General features: G+C 35.0%; 1 pseudogene; it reads right to left on the bottom strand.

Annotated features, from left to right (window-relative positions):
- Positions 1 to 347: 347 nt before the first annotated feature.
- On the bottom strand, positions 348 to 953 carry LOC149203521 (cell number regulator 8 pseudogene; annotated as a pseudogene).
- Between the last annotated feature and the right edge of the window lie 21,087 nt (positions 954 to 22,040).

Genomic DNA, 22,040 nt, shown 5'->3' with positions numbered 1-22,040 from the left:
CTGGGAGACCTCAGCAAGCGTTTCTTGGTATCCAGCTTGGCACCCAGATATGTCGCCTTGAATTCCTCGTGGCTCAGATCTGCAAACTGGTTCAGACCCAGTTTGTAGGACCGACTCCCCTGGTTGTGCTCGTGAATATACAGGAAAATATCTTTGAATACAATGAACCTCTTCTGCTTCTTGTCATTTCTGTCAACTCTGCTTCCAAGGTTACTAACCTGATCCCCGCCAAAAGACAAATGATTGTATTTTCCGTGGCCCAAATCCATCTCTTCCTTTAGGTGTTTAATATTGCCAGATTGTAAGAGGTCCTTTGCTGCCGTTTCCATAGCAACGATCGCAGATGCCTAGACACCACCACCAAGGGGCGGCTTGGCACCTTCTTTATGCCACACCTTCCCTGGATTTGCACCATCCGACCGAGACCTCGCTATGCTCCAGGCTGACTCACATTGTTCACGTCGTTCATCATCTTCCATATATCCTCTACAGCATCCACATGACCTGCTCATTGCTTCACAGCTTCCCTCCAAATTAAAATTCCTGCGAATAGCTATACGGCTAGGATATGAAAACCAAGGTGCCAAGCAATTTGATCCAAAGAGAAATTTTCCAAGGAGATAAAGGCTGTTGTATGGTAAGCAATGATTGGAAAATGTTCTAGGAGTTGAACTCAGCCTTTCAACATTGCTACCATACAGGAAGCATGGAAAAAGTGTTCATAATAAACAGACTTCAAGAGCGCTGGTCCAAAACTCATCATTCCTGCCAAGGCAAGCGAGAAGGCTTGAATTCACCTGAGATCGCGCCACAGGCGACCCCATGACATTCCCATGGCTGACCTGGAGGTCGTCCACGGTCCATCCCACGGCTTCTCTCTATTCAGGAACTGCTACTCCCTGAGCGGTTTCCTCCTTGGTTAAAAGAGGGCTTTCTTCATCTCCCGCGCCCATCTTCATCGCTTCTACACTGAGATCGTGTTTGTCAAGGGATCAATCTCAAGACGAATAGAATAGATACGCTCTGCTATGACCTTTGCTTTGCGCTGCACTCGAATATCCTATTATGCACTCTGGTCAAGGGAGGTAGAGTATATCAAAGGTAATGAGGGCAGATGACGGAGAAGTTGGACGACCCTTTGCGGCTCACTAGCACGCAGCTGCCAAGCGAGGCGGACAAACTAAACAAACAAAATATATTTCTCTCTTCCTTCAGCCCAGGACAGGCCAAGCCCATGAGGGGCCAGGTCGTGAGGGCTCTGATACCAAGATAAAATTACAGACACTCAATAATATATTCTATTAATTTGAATGAGGAAATTACACACATATTTATACAATCAATAGTCTCAAGATAGGAATGCTATCTTAGATGTACAGTAGTGTGGTTGAGAGATTCTCTCAAGCACACACTAAACTAGGAGAAACTAAATTCCTATTATGTAGGAACAAACTCCTCAAATGGAAAATTACAACCATAGACAAGTAGGAATTAATTATTTCTAACTCTGTATAGTGCACATTTCTATCTAGAGGTAAGGCTACATTTTATCGCGAGTTTTTACGAGGTCAAATTCAAGATCCTCTATTGAATTTTATGTTGCACAACCTTTTAATTCAACATTCATTTTTTCTTCTATGTTGTACTATTGGGCAGCATGTAATGGATCATATCTTTAAATATGGCAACCAGATTTGGTGATGAGGTTATGGAAGGGTTGGTCGACTTTCTTTTTCTTTTTCTTGTGTGGAAACAACTAATGAGTCAAACTTTTGATTAATGTTTCAGAAAGTGTAACAACGTTTTTATGCATTTGGATCACTAATGTGGAAATCATTAATTTATTGATATTTCCATGCCATCTGTTCTCCATATTTGTTCGTAGGATCTCAATGAAGTGCTTTAAAAAAAATACATGAAAACATTATTTTTTAATGAAAAAAACTATTAAGATTTAAAACCATGACTCCTAATCAATAAAGACAAAATATGAAATTTTTTAACATCTATATACCATGTAAATGTAAGTATATCAAAATGGCACTGAGTGCAATACATATCATCGACAAAGTCCATAATTAATGTGGCTTTAGGTGGCCTATAAAGTCAAAAAAATGCTACAAGTTATGAGGCCATTAGCATACCTCAAGACTAGAAGTCTACATATCAGTGATCAACATAATCATTCCTCATCACCACTACTAGACAGAGGATCATCAATAGGAGCCACATAAACATCATTTGGATCAAAGGCTGAGGATGCCTTAGCCTCCTCTGCAATCTCATTAGTAGCACCAATAGCAATAAAAATAAACTTAATGGAAACACGAGTTGGTCGAGTTGCATGACTAGTGCCTTCCATTGGTTGTTTACCTTTGCTTGAAATTCTTTCAAGTTGATCTAATATCAATTAGCTTCAATGCAAGTGGTTGTAATTGTATGTATTGCTCCATTCTCTATTATTTCCACCCTTCAAAAGAATGTACTAGATAAAAAATAACTAGGGAGGAACAAAAGAAAAGAAAGTTTCAAAGAGAGAGTTTTGTCTAGATAATCGCCAAGGAATGTATTATATAGCCATGTAATGGAAAAATTAATAAGTGAGTCAACAGGACCATACACGTGGGGTATTCACCATTGATCATGTGGTTTATGTGTGTGTTTGATTGATAAATTTGCATTTGTTTTTCTAAAAGACTATTCCTCTTTCCATCTTTCGAAGAGTGTCCCTCTTCTCCAATTCCACCTTGTCTATTGTCATTCTCGTTTCTCTTCCTACAATAATAGATTGTACTAAAGGAACTAACTATGACAACTTTTTGAATATTAAAAACATCTTCTTCAGCCCTAACAATGGCCTAATTTTTCTCATTGGTCTTTGTGTCCAAAATTCATTGCCTTCCATTCTATTTCAAGCAAATAACCTTGACCATAGAGATCGTGAACATTGTTGACCCACCCGACATGTCATATTTTAATTGCAGGGAGGCAACCAAAAATGTGGCTTTGCAATTGGTTCAGATGAAGAGTCTATGCGCAACCCAATAAGTTTCTCTAAGACGTGGAGTCCTTCTCAAAGATTTGTATCTACCTTACTAACATCTTCGAGCAACTTTAAATATTTGTCATCTATGTATTCTTATCAAGTAGAAATTTAGGTCCACTCAAAGAAACAACTAATGATGCCTGCAATGGATATTTTAATAACCTTATGTGCATGCATTCAATAGTGGGTTGTGTTCGTGGCCAGATGATATTATCAAACTTTATAATCCTTCGGTGTAGCTTTGTACATTTAGAGTAATTTCTAATATTATACATTTAAATAAAATATTACAAACAATAGTTCTTTAGCCTATCTCCCCATATAACTCTATTCAAATGAATTAATAAAATTTTATTGAATGAATTGATAAAATTCTATAATACTAACCTTTATATTAAAAAAATTAATTCATCACTTCCATCAATTTCAAATTCATTGATTCATTACAAAAATCAACCTTATGATAATGTGGTTTAATATGATTGGAGGCTAACACCACTGGTTCACAGAAAGACAAGATTGATATAGTCAATCATTATTACGATGATTCAACTAACATTTACTTATTTATACAATTCCATTGATCCATTACAGAATCAAAATATTCAAGACAGTGTTTTTTAATATGGTTGGAGTCTAATAACATTGATAAAAGCAAGCTCAGTGTATTGAAGCAGTCTTACTACGATTTTATAGAGAGTGAGTTGGAATTATCATTTATTATGTTCGTTAATATTTCTAAATTTTAAGTGAATTTATCTTTTACGATATGAATTATGTTTTCAAGATGCCATGAATTTACTTAAGGATTTGAAATGTTTATGATGATGATGATGATGATGATGATGATTAACACCCACTAAGACTAATGTGGTGTATCAAACCTCAAGAAAAGATAGTCTAATTGGAATTCTTCAAAATATCGTTTACATGATAAAGGATCAGGGAAAGAAGCCTTCTCAGATCACTATAAAGTCATTAATGTTGGAGGTGTGGCTGATGATAGGGAATTGAGAGCGGATGTGGACAAGAGTTGGGAAATCTAAAAGGAAGCAATTTTCATCCTCAACCTTAGTATCAAAAATATGAAAAATTATATAGTCCCAGGAAGTCCTGGGAGTAGACCACCAACCAGTCTCACTCTGAAGCTCATGAGAGTTAGTTCTAATCCTAGAGATGTTCATTTTCTTCTTAGAGCTAGTCAACGCAGAGAGATAATTATGGTTATCAACGATGGGGTTGATCACCTCGTTATAGTACCTTAGCTTCCTCTTACCCTCTAGCTCCTTAGTAGCCCACATATTTTCCTTGAAAGAGGTAATATTATCTTTGATATTGTCCTTTCTTCCCATGATTATCTCCTCCTTAATCCTCCAACGATTGAGCCAAGATAGAGCATCTTGATGCCACCCACGCTTGAGGTGCAGGTGCGGGTTTTGACTTAATTTAGAAGCAATTTTTGGGAGCCTCTTGGATTTCATATTGTGAAGCTTCTTCTTATATATCAAATATCTAAACATAGCTACACTTTCAATGGGGGACAAGCCAATATCGATCAAGAGGATAGGATAGGCAGTATTTCCCTTGATCTTGAGGTTGTAGGTTATGAATTGTTTTCCGACCATCTCAATCCTTCTCCATGACTCCCTAGATATACTGCACCTCCAAGCTTAACATCCATATAAGATAATAGGGGTGACGAGAGTCCAAAAGAGGAACCTTTTTTTTACTCCAAATGTAAAGATCGACTAAATTACAATTGTTTTCAATCTCATAATAAGCTTTCCAACATCCAATAATTATTTTCTCCATGTTATAATTTCAGTTGAGCTGATGAGGATATTCAATACCGAAATATTTATAAGAAGAAACATGCTCTAGACAATGGTTATCATAGATGAAACTACCATGGGTAATGTTTTTGGATTTGATGATAATGATTTTAGTCTTGTCGGTATTAACTGTCATACCCACCTTGGAGTAGTAGACATGAAGAGTCTTAAGTTGATTGTCTAGGTCATCATGGTTCCTTGCAAGAAGAACGATACCATCAACATAAAGGACAAGAGTAATGATAATACCAGTGATCTTGGTGTCTTTGCATCTTGCAGTCTCCAGACACTCCTATAGCTTATTGATGTAAATACTAAAATGGGTAGAGGAAAGGGGACAAACTTGCTGAACTCCAATATTGAATTTAATATATTTAGACAACCCTTCATTTTCATAATCTTGGTAGTGATAGTCTTGTAGAGAAAGATCCCAACAATCATAAATTCAAGAGGAACCATGATCTCTTCAAGACTCTCTCATAACTTAACTTGAGGGAAAGTGTCGAAATATTTTCTAAAGTCCACAGAACAACAAAAGAGATCAGTTTTACTATTGCGAAAATCCTATGGGATTATCCTAATAGTGACAAGGTGGTCAATAGTGGAGTGGTGTCTCCTAAAGCCAACTTCCCCTTTAGCTCTTTTGCCCTTTTTCTCAAGCCAAAGGATAATTTCTTTTTCCAAAATGAGCTCATAAAGATTGGCTAGGATGTGGCTAATCATAATGTTCCTATAGTTAGAGGGAATGCTTTTGTCCCCATTTTTGAAGATAGGCATAATAAGCCATTGTGTCCAAATCTTAGGTAAGCCATGCTTGTCAGTCAAATTGATAAGCTTGTGGAGATGAGGAATGAGGATAGATATTCCTATTTTAAAGATCTCAGCTTGGTAACCTTCAATATATTTGGCCTTCCTATTAGCAAGCTTATTAATTCCAGACTCAACGTCTTCCAAAGAAAAAATATTATCTTTAATAGGAGTGTTTAAGATGGTGACCATGGTGTCTGGAGAGTCATACAATTTCTTAAGATAGTTATCCCAATGTTCTATGGGGATATAATGCTTACCTTTAGTTTTACGAACAAGCACATTCTGCCAAAACTCTCTATGCGCTAATTTATAAAGGTGGAGAAGATTATTTTGTCTCTTATTAATATATGATCTCTTCTCTCTCTTAATGAGACCTTTGTATATACATATATTATGGAGTTTAATGCTTTCATTAGGAGTCTCTTTGATTTATTTCTTGGCAATTTTACAGTCTTTCTCATACCAAGGGTTGGAAGTTCTATTATTTTTCTTATAAAAAGTCTTATTGGATAATTTGCTAATGGTGGTGGATAGGGCAGTAGTAAAATTTAGATTTATATAGTTTTTAGAGTGCAATTTCATGTTTGTAAATCAATTTTAAAACCCACTAAAACGTAAGAGGGTCCTCGAACATTCCCAATAAAATTCCCAACCTATTAGATAATGGAATATTCCCACACAAGATTAGAAAAATATAACACATGTTTTAATTCATTGTTCCCTGCTAGGCATCATTTTATTAATAAGTTATGCAATATTGTGAGCCAAGAGCCATCATTTTTTATTTCTGTTGAGACTGCATCACGAAATGTATCGACACATGTGAGTACACCCATAGTTTGTATCATTTTGATTTGTAATTTAAAAAAATAGATTTATGAATGAGAAATTGCATCTAGAACAACTCTCCACAGGGGCTTCACTCAATCAACCTCTAACCTATCATGTGTGTTCGTAGTATATTAAACAATACCCCTAATTTGACTACATATTGGAAAATACCCCTAGCAATAACATTATTTAACCCCGTACCAATACAAACCCAATACTCCTTCCCAATTTAAAAAACACCTGCTTCCACTAGATATTGTCGGTATCCATTTTTTCATTAAGATTTTTTATACCCCTTTATATTTTTTCATTGACTTTGAGCTCCATTTTTTATACCTACCAATATAAAGACCCTTTACCCCCTATATATCCCCCAATATATTACGTCATTTTTTTCTCAATATATATCCCCCAATATGAACCCCCGTGGTATGGTATTGCTCCCCCAGTGAAGCCCCCGTGCAACTCTCAGACATACATACTCTTGTGCCAAATGTTTTTGCTATTTTATCACTCTTAAAATAGTTGAATCACAACCATTAATTATCAATTAAGGTAGGTATTTTATTTCAAAGGAGTCTGCACTATCTATGTCGATACATGGACAACCTGGTAACAAAAAAATGTCATTGAACACACTTGCAAAATTTAAAACATTCTTGCAGAAATGAAACTCACACTTGCAGAAATTAAAGAACACACTCTAGAAATGAAACTTGATCATCAAATAAGAAATTCAAACATCATAAGCTTCCCAAGATAAATAAGCATGCCATGTGTTATTAACTAGTGTGCAACAATAATATAAAATGACATACCATAAATTTGAAAATGGAAGTGTGTCTATTCCACAATATATGAAACATAAACAAGAAATCTGCATCAACATCTGATAAAATAAATATACTACTAATAATGTGATCCTTTCTAGAGAGGATGTCCCCTCCTCCCTAGCAGGGTGTAGGAATGAAATGAAACTACTTAAATATTCAACGCAGGAATTGCAAAATCATCCCCAAGTACTTGTTGTGTTAAAATAGCGTAAAAATACAAGATAAAAATATTGGTTTTGTTCCAGATGTTTCCATCCCCTTCTCATGGGACTGAGCCTTTTTATAAAGTCTTACATAGCCCCAATATTAGGGAACGAATGAGATTCTCATGCTAATTGATTTAACATAAATGAAATAAAATAGAAGTTGTTACAACCAGTTTTTGATTAAAGACCTATTATAGTTAAGCCACTTTTTATAGCTATAAATGGTCATATATTTTTCAACCTTCCGATAGAGTTACATCTCACGGTGTTTTTCAATAATGTCTAAAATAACAGCCACGGTCTTTAACAGTTTGCAGTGTAGTAGCAACGTCACTGTGTAACAACAACTTGTGGTGTAACAACACTCGTGTAACATCAATCTTCAGGGTGTAACAACATGTAGCAACAGCAAGTGTTTGCCCATATTCTTTAGTAATTACAACAACACCTAAAACAAAAACATCCAAAAGACCTCTTCCATAATTTCCCTGGTTAGTCATTCGAAAAAGACATTGTTTCTTTCAATACTTAATAGAAAATGGCATAATAATAAGTCAGAGAAAAAGATTGCTTCTTGACCAAGGAGAGTGACATTAATTCAAGGGATTAATGGATTCAGTGAAGGGAAATTCCTAAAAATAGGGAAAAAGGTGCCTGAAATATCCTTAAATACTGCACCCAACATCTCCCCCCAACTGAAGCCACTGCATGCCCTCATGTAGATTCCTTTGAATGTTCATGGTTTTCCTTTCCATACTAGCATGTTGTTGATGTAGTTCTGTGAAATCATAAACATCAATAGTATCTCCATCCTCTTGCCTATATCCTTGAGTAGCCATAAGTTGAGTGGTCTAAGATATTTCGTCATACATGTTTAGCTAGTAGTTATGCTAGTAGCTCTCAATCGAAATCTAAATCAAAGGGAATTTAAACTTAAGTCCTATCCAAAAATCTCCCATTGATTTAAAAATTCATGCATACTCGGGAACTCGAGTAACAACTATCACAAAATTACAAAATCCAAAGGGATCTCTTATCTATAAATTTTCACTACTAGCTTCCGAACATTTCAAGATTCCCACCAATGCTCGCCTTTTCAGTTGTGCAAAAATATTAAGAAAAAACACAATTACTCTACCCCTGTACTGGGATGATTGTTCCACCATGTTAGGAATATTAAGAAATCTTTTGAATTCTCACCTCAGGGCAGTAGTTGTATTAGGCTCTGATATTATTTTTAGCATTCCTGTCTCTTCATTCCTATCAGATGATGTCTTGGCAAGATGCCAATTGACTTGGTTCCTCATAAGAGATATGAAGACCCGCAGTTGTAAGTATCCAACAAAAAAGTTGATAATCATTTGTAGGATGACATGCTCAAAAAATATATTATGAAAAAAGAGTTCACACAATAAACTCTGTTCATCGAAATAATAAGAATGAAATACATTTAAAAGAGTTCTAGTAGAAACACCCTTATAGGGTCTATTCTCACATATAGCTTTCAATTGGAAAAGATAAAACTTTTCCCATAGGAAAATGGATAAGACAGAGATGGCATCCTACAACCCAAAAGGTTCAGGGCTAACTCATACATTTCTCTTTTATCTTCAGTCAGTTCCTTAATTTCTTGTTGCAACTTTTGACTTTGTTCTTCCTTCTTCTTCTTGGCTTTCCTTGTCTCCTATTATATGAGTTCTTCTATCAGTAACTTGCTATCCCATTGATCCTTAAGAGTGTGAATAATCTTCTGATGCTCCTCTAAATAAATCACTCCATTTTTTAAGGAGAGTTCCAATTTTTTCCAATTTTGCAAGTCATAAATCAATAAAATATTTCTAAGTGCCAATCTTCCTGAGGGTCTAGTGCAATGGAAGGTGTAACAACATCTCGAATTTGAATTTTTTCTACATGGATGACTGGTTCTTGTGTAACAAAAGTTTCGTAGATAGGTTATTGTGGATTAACTCTCACTTTCTATTCTTGAAAAAATTCTTCCTCGACTGCTAGTTCTTGTGTAACAACAATGTCGTTAGGAGGTTCTTCTGTTTCATTTTCCAGGTCAAATTCCATAGGGTGCTCCATTTTAGTTGTGGGGTCTTATGTCACAGCAGTGTTGTTAACGGGTTCTTGTGTAGTAGCTCCCAATGTTTTTTTCTAACTTTCCTTCGAGATGGTTTTCGCATCACAGATTTTATACCTTACTATTGCGAGCCCTTTACCACATTCTACACATATAATACCTTGCGTGGTTTCTGCTCCCAATTTATGAACAACCTCTACAAATGTGTCAAGACTTGGAACCCTTGTTTCCCTTTCCTTTTCCTCTAATTGTGGCTTCAATTCTTTGTTTTTTTCTTCTAATTCTTTAATTTTGAGTAGTAGGGCTTGGGTTTCATTGTTACATGGCAAAGGAGTATCATGCTTCTTGGCATGTTCTTCTTTCTCCTGCTCCTTTGTGCCTTCATGCTTGCTAAACATATTTTTAGATTATGGTGAGGGTTCTAGTCGATTGCCAACCTTGACCTTTTTCTTTGGTTTTTTTCCAATGACAGGTCTTTCCAACGATCTTTTCCCGATTATGACTCCATAGGATTGCCCCTGCTTCTCAGCTACATCAGTTTTTCACAGAGCGTCTATGGAGGTTTCAACTTATTTCTAACATAAAGTTCTTATATTTTTGCTAATGAAATCCTCCCAGCTTCACCTATGCTACTCTAGGGCCTCCAATATGATCATCTTTATAATTGCATCATTAGTGATACATCTTTCTGGGTGTGAGGAAACCTTTACTGCAGTCACCATATGCTTCAAGTTCTCCAACAGGAAGTAAAGAAGATTTTTCAATTTACTATGTCGAACATGATAAAGTAGTGAAAAAGGATAATTAAAAAATACCATTTCATGCCCCTCACATGTAATATATTTTATGACAAAGAAACTAACATCATTCCATGATTATGGAATGGAAAGGCGATCAATTCTCATTCCCTTAACCAATTTCTCCTCTCCCTACAAAAATTCATTCTTGAGCGATGGGTCATTGATTTTTTGATTGAACCATCGCTTGCCTTTAGTTTGAAGTATTGTCACTTTGGAGACTAATTCCTATGTAACCTCTAGATTTAAAACTCTAACCTTTGTTTGGTTTCTGTCCAAATTTCGAGCAAATTCTAGAGCAATTCTTTCATCTAGCCCTCTTAGTCGCTCGAAAGTTTGAGCCGCCCTACTTCTCTGAATATTTGAAAAGATTTTGGGAAATTCTCTAAAGCCTCTATGGGATTTGGCTCATGTCTCACCAATTCTCCACCCATCTTGCACTGTTATAGTTGATCCTTATTATGTTTTATTCTACTCGCTGTCACAATTCCTGAGAAATCTATGCAATGAGGATGTGAAGCCTCATTGGGGTGGATATTATGGTAGTAGAAAAGGGTGACAAATTAATAGATCATGCAATGTGGGTTATCATTTCATTATTAATCCAAAGGTATGGAAATCTAGATCAGGTACGATTCACACTTGATGAAGTGATTTCTCATAAAAAGGTGATAATGATTACAAGATTTGCCACTTCAAATCAAATTATATTATGAATCACAAAATGATTCACCCCCTTGGACATAAATGCAAAGGTCATCCATGGTTGTCAAAATATAACGACATATTAATCGCCATAACTCCTAAATAAATAAAAAACAATATTCCTTTTTGAACAAATTACCGAAGGGTGATGTAATTGATACTGATGGCAACCACTCATGACAAGGATTATTGAGGCAGATAGTTATAACCAGTTCGTTGATGTAATCATCTTTGAGCAGATTGGCTATTATAAATGTAACAACAAATGGATTTCTTTGTAATGGCTAAAGATTCACAGTAGAACCTTTATTATGATAAGATATGCCTTGGAGAGTATTATGATCTCAAAGGGATTTGCTAAAAATGGTACACTAAAATGAAAAAAACTAGAATTGTTACATCATATATGTGTAATAGCATGTTGTTAGAAAACGTATTATAAACAGAAATATATACCAGCTTCCACAAAGCGGTTTTCAGTTGACACAATTATCTACCTGTACCCCACATCAGGTTTTCCATATATATATATATATATATATATATATATATATATATTGATTTTCGGCTGCTATACTTATTGGATTTTAAGAATTGGAGAGTAGAATGAGAATTTTCCCCTACTTCCATAACTTGGAGATCAAATCATGTGACAGTGTTAACAAATGAATCCTTCGAGGTAGGCTTATAGTACAATTGAAGATGATTCCCATTGGAAAAAAATGGCACCTTAGCATTGTCTATGGTAACTAATTTCATAGTCCCATTATCAAAGACTGCATCTACCTCATAAGGACTAGCTGCCTAGTGAAAAAATTCCCTTTGAAGTCTTTTAATCGTGAACCATACAATAGATCCCAATCACCTTTCTGAAACACCTTCTTTTTTATAATCTTTTCATGCCACTTAGCCCTCAATTATTGGATGACATTTGTTTGTTCAATGGAAACCAGTCTCTTCACATCAAGTTCATTTAGCTAATTTAACTAATGTTTCTTAGCTATAGTCAAATCCAGGTTTACATGCAATGTGTTCTCAGTGTTTTTGCTTCGAACTTAATAGAAAGTAATGGGTTTTAACCATATACCAATTCATATGGTGAAAATCCTGTAGTATTTCTCCATGTAGTTCTATATGCCCATAGTGCTTCTGGAAGTTTGTTAGCCTAGTTTGTTCGGCAGCTAGCTACAATCTTGGTGATAATTCCTTTAATAACTTTATTGGTGCTTTGTACTTGACCATTTTCCTATGGATGATATGGTGAAGTAATCCAATGATAGATATTATATTTCTCAACTAAATTCTGGATCAAATGAGATGTGAATTGTTCTCCTCCGTTTGTCAAAATTTTCTGAGGTACTCCAAAGGGAAAAAAAGGTGTCTTCAAACAAAAAGTATGAAACAACCTACTCAATTTCCCCTGTTAATGCCTTTTCTTCAACCCATTTTGTCACATAGTTTGTACAGACTAGAATGTAGGACTTATGTTGAGATGAAGGATTAATTGGTCCTACAAAGTCTAGAGTCCACTTCTCAAATAGTTCCAGAACTACGTGAGGTTGTAACAACATTTCATCTAATCAGAGTGGTTGAGCCATTCTCTAACAACTTCCACATCCCTTTACAAATATCTTTGGATCCTGGAATATGGTAGGCCAATAACATCCAGTCGAAAGCACTTTATCACTTGTCCTTTTGTCAGCAAATTTTCCTCCACAGGGTTCCTAATGGCATGCTTTGAGGATATCAAAAATCTCATCTTCTCTCACACAATGCTTGATTTGTTAATTTTTCCCTGTGTTATAAAGGTATCCCTCTACCCAAGAATATATTTCACAATTTTGAACCATCCTCGCCCTTTCTATTGAGGACATATGTTGGGGAAATATACCTACAACAAGATAATAAGTTTTGTCTTCATACCATGGTGAGTAAGTTGAAATAGAAAAAATATATTCATTTGGAAAAGAATACTCAACGGACATGCAATCATCATCAACAGACAACCTAGAAAGAAAATGAGTCACTACATTATATTTTCTAGGTTTATATCAGATTGTTATATCAAACTCTTGTAATAGTAGGAAACAACGTGTAACCCTACAATTAGTGACATGTTTATTCATTAAAAAATGAATGGTTGAGTGGTGAGTGTGCCCAAATATTCGATAACCTATGATGACGTGCTTAAATTTATTAATAGCATGTATTGTATGTTAGCATTGTCTATGGTAACTAATTTCATAGTCCCATTGTCAAAGATTTTATCTACCTCGTAGGGACTAGCCACCTGGTGCAATGATTCCCTTTGAAATATTTTAATCGTGAATCATACAATAGAGCCCAATAACCTTTCTGAAACACCTTCTTTTTTATTAAAATATTTCATGCCACATAGCCCTCAATTATTGCATGATATTTGTTTGTTGAATGGAAACCAATATCTTCTCATCCAGTTCGTTTAGCTGATTTCACCAATGCTTCTTAGCAGTATTCAAATCTGCATTTACTTGCAATTACGTTATCAATGTTTTTACTTCAAACTCAATAGAAAATAATGGGTTCTAACCATATACCAATTCATATGGTGAAAATGTTGTAGTATTTCTCCATGTATTTCTATATGCCCATAGTTCTTCTGGAAGTTTCCCAGCCCAATTCCTTCGGTGGATGGCTACAATCTTGGTGAGAATTCCTTCAATAACTTTATTGGTGCTTTCTACTTGACCATTTTCTTATGGATGATATGGTGAAGTAATCCTATGACAGATCTTATATTTATGAACTAACTTCTAGATCAAATGAGATGTGCACTGTGATTCTCCGCTTGTCACACTTTCCTGAGGTACTCCAAAGTGAAAAAAAATGTCTTCAAACAAAAAGTATGAAATAACCTGCTCAGTTTCCCCTGTTAAGGACTTTTCTTCAACCCATTTTTTGACATATTCTGTATATACTAGAATGTAGAACTTCTGCTGAGATGAAGGATTAATTGCTCCTACAAAGTCTAGAGTCCACTTCTCAAATGGTTCCAAAACTACTTGAGGTTGTAACGACATTTCATCTGATTGAAGTGGTTGACACATTCTCTAACAATTGTCACATCCCTTTACAAATATATTTTCATCCTGGAATATGGTAGGCCAATAATATCATGTCGAAAGCAATTTATCACTTGTCCTTTTGTCAGTAAAGTTTCCTCCACAAGGTTCTTAATGGCAGGCTTTGAGGATATCAAAAATCTCATATTCTCTCACACACTGCTTGATTTGTTGATTTGGCCTTGTATTATGAAGGTATTCGTCTACCCAAAAATATATTGCACCCTTTGGAACCATCCTTACCCTTTCTCTTGAGGAGAAACATTGTGGAAATATCCCTACAGCAAGATAATAAGTTATGTCTTCAAACCACAGTGAGTAAGTTGAAATAGGAAAAAAGATATTCATCTGGAAATTTAGAATCCTCAACAGACATGCAATCATCATCAACAATCAACCTAGAAAGAGAATGAGCCACTACATTGTATTTTCTAGGCTTATATAATATTTTTATATCAAACTCTTTTAATAGTAGCAACCAATTTGTAACCCTACCATTAGTGATAGGTTTATTCATTAAGAAATAAATGGATGAGTGGTCAGTGTGCACAAAGATTTGATAACCTATGATGTAGTGCATAAATTTATTAATAGCATATATTGTTGCAAGAAACTCTTTTTCTGTAATGGTGTAATTTAATTCTCTTGGAGTCAGGTTATTGTTGACGTAATAGATGGCATATGGATTTTTTGTTCAAGTTGACCTAGCATAACTCCTATAGGAGTATCAGATCCATTAATTTCTATATGGAATGGCAGCTCCCAGTTTAGTCCTCGCAAAATGGGAGTTGTTGAGATACACTTATGTAATTCTGCAAAGGCTTGTTCACATTTCCTTGTCCAGACAAATTCCACATATTTAGTAAGCAAAGAAAATAATGGGTATGTAATCTTTGAAAAAAATTCTATAAATCTTCTGTAATACCCTACATGTCCTAAAAAAATATGTACCTTGTTTTTCATTTTGGGAAACCAAATTTTCAAAAGTAGCTCTATCTTAGTAGGGTCTACCTTTATTCCCTTAGCAGAGATATAATTCCCAAGCAAAGTTCCTTCATTTATCCTAATGTGACATTTTTCAGTCCTTAAAGAAAGATAAGTTTTCTCATAATGTTCTAATACATTTTTGAGATTGGCTAACGCTGGTTCAAAATCATCACCATAAGGTGTAAAGTCATCCATGAATACTTCCAAACAATCATTTAGAAAATCTGCAAATATTCTGAATACTTCCCTCTGGAAGGTTGTTGGTGCATTAGAGAGTCCAAAAGGGAGAAATTTGTATGAAAAAGTACCCCAAGGGCAAGTAAAGGTGGTTTTATCCTGATCCTCTAGAGCAATATGTATCTAATTATAGCCACTAAACCCATCCAGGAATATAAAAAACTTATTTCTAGATAAGGTGTCAGTGACTTGATCTATGAATGGTAAATGGAAATGGTTCTTTTGAGTGGATTTGTTAATATCTTTGTAATCCACAAAAATCCTCAACTTTCTATTCTTTTTAGGAATAATAACAAGTGGATATACCCATTGGCTATCAGAGATGGGATAAATGAAGTTGGAATTTATAATTCTATGCATTTGTTCTTTCACTACTTCCTTAAGTTCTGGGTTCATACGTTGTCGTGGCTTCCTAACTAGAGTGAAATATCCCTTCAAGTAGATTTCGTGAGTGCATAGGTTCAGGTGAATGCCTTTCATGTCTATGTAATCCCATGAAAATTCCCTTTTATGTTTCTGTAACAATTATAACAACATCTTGTTCTACTCGAGAGCCAAGTTAGGATTAATATTTAAACTTTTTCTTGGCTCTATTTTCATGGGTTTCTCTTGAGATTAGGGGTGGTTTTCATATGCTCTAGACTAAAATTTTCCATGTTATCTTCCACCCTTGAATCATTGATAGAAGTAACAACAACAAAATTATTGATAAAGCCATTTATAATATCATCTCTGTTTCATTCTTAAAACATTGGGCTCTGCCAAGAGTGAGGAGTGGCTGGGAATAATTTGATTTAGGTTCAAATTCATCCCATAAGGGATTTTCAAAATACTTACTTCATTTTCCAGGGGGGTAAAGGATAAGGTTATTTGTGTCTTGTCTATCTAAAATTGTCATATAGCCAAACCTACAACCTATGAATGCATCTGCAGTGGTCAACCAAGGTGTTCCTAATATCAGGGGATGTGCCCCCAAGTTTTATTTGGTTTGTAAAATAAGAAAGTTTGCAGAATACTTCTAGGAATCTGCTATGATCACTATGTATTCCACCATTTCTTTACATTTAACATGTGTCTTGTCTGCCAGTTCTAGCCCTATAGGTGTTTGTCTTGGCTCATGTAACCCTAAAGTGGTGAAGACCTCCTTGGTCATTACAGTGATTGTTACCCCTAAATCAATTCATGTATTCAAAATGGGCTTCTAATCAATATAAAAAATGACTGTAGGATTCCCTGGATCATTATATTTTGTTAAAAGTGGTTGATGAGTCATTACTTCTGACAGTTTTCCCATCACGTGGATGTTAATTGGGTCTTTGGGCTTCCTTATAGGTTTCTTGGCACATAGGTCTATTACTATTTTTGCATAAATGGGGACATCCTTAATGGCTTGCAGTAAGGGAATCCTTATGTGCAATTTTTTGAACTCCTTGAGAAAATTAAATTCAAATTGTGGAATCATCTTAGTTTCAGCTAGTCTTTGTGGATATGGGGGATCCTTAGTTACCATAACAGTTGGATTGATCATTTTAGGTGTATCATTTTTATTCGAATAATATGTTACATGTGTAACAATCTCATCAAGGTCCACATTATAATCCCTAGCTGATTCACATTCCTCTTCAGTAAAAATAGGGGATGTTTTTTGGATTTAGTACTTTTCTTGATCGAAGGTGGATTTCATTACATCCAATATGAGTAATGTATTAACTTTGGAAAGAAGTGTGGGCTTCTATATTTTGGTTTGCCTTATTATTTAACTTAAGGTTAGACTATACAGGTAATTGGGTTCGTACACGAGGAGTAACAACAGATGATGAGAGAAGTGGCAGTTGTAATTGTTGTTGTACTGTTAGTGCAATAGGGGCTAGACCTAAAGAGTTTCCCCTCAAATTATGAGGCTAAGAATATGGCTGAGATGGAGGACACTAAAAAGGTGGAGAAGGAGATCATTGGTTCCACCGAGAAGGAAATTGAGTTGGAGGAGGAGTGGAATATTGCCATTGGATTAAAAAAAAAAAAATCTTGGGACATACTTGGTGGTCATGGTTGCCAAGGCTTCCTAGACTCGATAAAGTAGGAAGACGGTACTTCTTCACTTAATTCCCTGAGTACTAATTTCAATCTTGGAAGCTATGGATAGTAGCCTGTAGAATTCTCTAGATCATAGATATTTAACAAGTTAATGTTGTTGATTCTACATTCCTTCAAGGAATTTTTCTCTTTATATTTCGGGTAGAACATAGACAAAGATTTATCAACTTCATCATGTGCCTTTTCCACTTGTGCTATTGTCAATTTGTCAAATAAGGTACTGAGAAAATCAATCTCAAGATTTTTGAACCGGATTCCAATCTTACCTCTAGTCTCACTTCCATTTGTAGATTTATGTATTCTAATAGAGGAATCCTATGCCATGCTTCTCCCTTGTGACTTTCCTCTCAAATAGATTAACCATAGTTTTATTATCTCATAAAATGGATCCTAAGATATATATCCTTTTCCAAATAGGTTTAGCATGTCAAGGTAGTCATCTCTCATTCCACGTATAAATATTATTTTTCAAAATTCCTGAATCCAGATCGCTGAGTTTGGATCTTTGTAGGTTATAATGGAATCATTCGACATAATCTTCCATGTTTTCTTCATCCTTTTGTATCAATCTAAATATTTCCTCTCTCAAGTCTCTAGTTCGACAATAGTCCTTGCTTTTTGACATAAACGTAGTCTTCATGTCTCTCCATGTCCAAATAGTAGCAGAACCCAGTCCCATAAACCATATTGGTGATGCTACTTACATAGTAGCAAGGAGTTGTTTTAGATGCTGAGCATTCAAACTGTATTCATAGATCCTTCACAGTACATCAAATTCAAACAAAAAAAGTATAAGGATCATCTCTAGTCAATCCTTGAAAGTATGGAAGGGATGATAGAGGAATATTTTTCATGGGAGCTTCACCCCTTATCTCACTTATTGGAAATTCAAAAGTGGTAATAGTGGCATTTTTTCTATCATTTTCATTGTTGTTATTGTCCCCCATCATGGATTTTCCTAAGTCTTGTTTTGGTGAGTACCCTCCAAAATATTGTTCAGGCGAATGTTTTGTGGATAAAGATTCCTTTGATGATTGTTCAGGTTGTTCTGGGGCTGGTTGTTTTACTGCATTACCTGAATCTAGGTGTTGATAAGAAAAATAATGTTCTTATGATTCTAGTTCTTGGTGCCTCCCACTAGTTCCCCCCTATCCTTCTAATGCAAAATCATGGTCATGAGTCTCTCCCTACTATTTGTGAGTTGAATCTACAAATTTTGGAGGTGGTAGGCTAGTTTGAGGAAGGTAGGTTCCTAAAACAGAGGAACTAGATACTCCTAATTTTGATGTAGGAGTATCGTATTTCTATAGACATGTTTTTCTTATATCCCTATAAGGAATTGACTACTCTCTCTCTACTTTTGTGATCAATTCTTGAATACATGTTTTTCTCCCTAGCTCCCTATTTTTCTTGTTCCTTTTATGACTTGTTTTTCTTGTAGATTTATTAGAGTTCTTATGCTTCTTTTCTTCTTTACTCATACATCCTACACATGGACCTTATGTGTAATTATTTCACACCCTAAGTGTCTCAATTACTATAGTGGTGAACCCCCTCACGTATGTTAGAGTGATAGGTTCTTAACTCTCATCTTACTGCCCAATATTTGTAAAAATGAAAACACTCTAAGAGGAAATTTCAAAACTTCACACACCCTAAGTGTCCTAATTATCACAACGGTGAGCCCACTCAGGTATGTTAGATAGATGCATAGGTTCTTACCTCTCATCTTACCGCCCAACACTTGTGTCATTATAAACACTATATCAAAAAAAAAATTCAAGAAAATGCACTAGCTCACTGTATCATCAACTTCCTTCTCGAAAATGGAACCAAAATGTTTGTGTTATTTTATCACTCTTAAAAAAACTGAATCACAACCATTAATTATCAACCAAGGTTGGTCTTTTATTTCAAAGGAGTCTGCAATGTCTGTGTTGATACATGAACAACCTGGTAACACAAAAATGTCATTGAAAACACTTACAAAAATTAAAGAACACACTGTAGAAATGAAACTCATTCAGCAAATAAGAAATTCACACTTCACAAGATGCAAAAAATAAATAGGCGCAACATGTGTTATTAATTAGAGTGCAACAATAATATAAAACAACATACTGTAAATCTGAAAACAAAAGTGTGTCTATTGCAGAATATATGCGACGACAATAAGAAATTCACATCAACATATAACAAAATAAATATACTATTAATACTGCGATCATTGGCAAAGAGGATGGCCTTTCCTCCCTAGTAGGGTGCATGAATGGAACAAAACTACTTAAAGATTCAACATAGGAATTGTTAAATCATCACCAAGTACATCTTGTATTAAAATAGATGAAAGATACAAGATCAAAGTATCAGTATTGTTCCAGATGTTTCCATCCCCTTCTCAGAGGACTGAGCCTTTTTATAAAGTGCTACAGAGCCCCAAAATTAGGCAATGAATGAGCCATGAGAATCTCATGATTGTCATGCTAATCGATTTAACAAAAATAAAATAGAAGTTGTCACAACTACTTTTTAATTAGAGACCTATTATGGTTATGCTAACTTTATAGCTGTAATTGCTCAGATCTTTTTCAACCTTTCACATAGAGTTAAATCTCACGATCTTCAACGATTATCTTTAAAATAATGGCCACGACCTTTAACAGATTGTAGTGTAGAAGCAATGTCATAGTGTAACAAAAACTCATGGTGTAACAACAATATTCAGGGTGTAACAACAATCCTCGTGGTGTAATAGAATGTAACAATAGTAGCTGTTTTCCCATATTCCTTAGTAATTACAACAACACTTGAAAGAAAAACATCCAATAGACCTCTTCCGTAATTTTCATGGTTAGTAATTTGAAAAAGACAATGTTCCTTTCGATACTTAATAGAAAATGGAATAATAATGTTTCAGAGAAAAAGATTGCTTCTTGACCAAGGAAAGTGACATTGTGTTAAGGGATTGATGGATTCGATGAAGAGAAATGGCCAAAAATAGGGAAAAAGGTGCCTGGGATATCCTTAAATAATGCACCCAACACCAAATTAAAATCTATTTTAATGTAATGTATGCAAGTCAGGTCGTTCACAGATTTGGCCAGCTAGTTGCTTTGATTATGTAGCAATACTCAAATGGAGTGGAAGGAAAGCTAAAGAATCACATTTTAAAGGGTGATCTTCTAGGCCTACATGCTCAATCTCCATGAGTCATCAAATGGATTCGGCCAAGTGGTTTTTTGTGAACAAACAGTTGTGCTCGACGTCATGGGTGAATAATCATTAAATAAAAAACATGCTGTTGTAGATTGATCGATAGAAACTGACTAAAAATGGTGGTATATAGATGTGACGTGGAAGTTGCAATCACAATATTAGTAGCATTGATTACAAGCTTAATAGCATTGATTCTTTCTATATGATTCTTTAAAATCTTAATAAAGAAACTTTTGGAACCTCTCAATAATTAATCAATGCAATCAAATGTCTTGAAAGGGAGGATGTGTTCAACTTATAGCTCATTCCACACATTTCCAATGAGTTGATACTTGGGAAATGAACATATTTTTCATCTCTTTCAACTTTTATCATCGACTCTCGAAAATGGATCATTTTACATGGAAATCTTTAGTTAACAAAAAATTTTCACTTGACGACATAGCCATTATATAAAAGACAACACTAAGTGAACAAGGGGTAGGGATCTAAAATTTAATTGCTTAAATGTTTGCCTTCAAATACAATTTTTGGGCATTGTGAGGCTAAAATTTTTGTTGAGTCAAATTCGAAGTCATTTTTGTAAGACACCCTTGTTGGGATCCTTAAGATAAATAAAGGAATAATGTTTTGTGTCTACATATCTCATCCACCAGATTAATTACTTCTCTCAAAAATATTACCATTCATCCTTCAAAGTTGGGATCCAAATGAAAGATAATCAATTTAGCCTTCATTACAAGCCTACAAGTTGGGTTCAAGTCAAATTGTTCATGTCAGCTCAAATGTATAGTGACGAATAAGTATAAATAGCCTACTGTTTCACCATTTGAAGTAGAGAAGTGAATTAGTCATTCAAGAAGTAAGAGAAAGTATTACAGGGACGAGAAATTGAGAGAAAGTTGGGAAACTTAGAAGACTATTATAAAAAGGAAGTTGAAAATGTGAGTTGCAAAAAAAATATAGGGAGGCCAAATTGTCGACTAGTGCACGAGGTGAAGAAAACTCTAATGCTATTCTTATTAATGAATAATAATAAAAATTATCAATTGAATATTCATTTTTTGTTACAATTGATGATCCACTACTCTTGTAGGAGCCTCGACAACATCATCAGTACACAAGCATGCCATCAAAAATAAAGAAAAAGAGAAATAAATGGTTGTAATAGTTATATCATTGGGAGCATCTTGTATCATATTATGAAAACATATTTTTGATGATAAATGTTTTTTAGATGAAGTATTTTTTGTCTGTGATTA

This window comes from Pinus tabuliformis, chromosome 2_1, assembly GCF_031772625.1.
Source record: "Pinus tabuliformis cultivar Carrire ecotype Pingquan chromosome 2_1, CPIR1, whole genome shotgun sequence".
Classification (NCBI taxonomy): Eukaryota; Viridiplantae; Streptophyta; class Pinopsida; order Pinales; family Pinaceae; genus Pinus; species Pinus tabuliformis.
Note: the sequence above shows the minus strand (reverse complement) of the source record. Positions and strands in the feature narration are given on the sequence as shown.